This window comes from Dendropsophus ebraccatus, chromosome 12 (assembly GCF_027789765.1).
Source record: "Dendropsophus ebraccatus isolate aDenEbr1 chromosome 12, aDenEbr1.pat, whole genome shotgun sequence".
Lineage (NCBI taxonomy): Eukaryota > Metazoa > Chordata > Amphibia > Anura > Hylidae > Dendropsophus > Dendropsophus ebraccatus.
In genome coordinates this window covers 17,574,686-17,575,176 of record NC_091465.1, presented here as the reverse complement: position 1 = coordinate 17,575,176, position 491 = coordinate 17,574,686, and the positions used below count along the sequence as shown (strand labels likewise).

Sequence of the window (491 nt, the reverse complement as noted above, 5' to 3'; positions counted from 1 at the left end):
GTACTGACTACATTGTTATATTACTATATTATATATCGGGGGCAACAGGGGGGGGTCACAGGCTGCAGGTCCAGCAGTGTTATATAATATAATAGGAGGGGGGGTCACAGGCTGCAGGTCCAGCAGTGTTATATATTATAATAGGAGGGGGGGGGGGGGGGGGGGGGGGGTCACAGGCTGCAGGTCCAGCAGTGTTATATATTATAATAGGAGGGGGGGGGGGGGGGGTCACCGGCTGCAGGTCCAGCAGTGTTATATATTATAATAGGAGGGGGGGTCACAGGCTGCAGGTCCAGCAGTGTTATATATTATAATAGGAGGGGGGGTCACAGGCTGCAGGTCCAGCAGTGTTATATATTATAATAGGAGGGGGGGGGGGGGGGGGGGGGGGGGGGGGGTCACAGGCTGCAGGTCCAGCAGTGTTATATATTATAATAGGAGGGGGGGGGGGGGGGGTCACAGGCTGCAGGTCCAGCAGTGTTATATATTAT

General features: G+C 54.0%; 1 protein-coding gene across 4 annotated transcripts in view; it reads left to right on the top strand.

Annotated features, from left to right (window-relative positions):
• JHY (junctional cadherin complex regulator) overlaps window positions 1-491 on the top strand; it is a 45,804-nt gene that overhangs the window by 433 nt on the left and 44,880 nt on the right. The gene's annotated exons all lie outside the window — the stretch shown is intronic.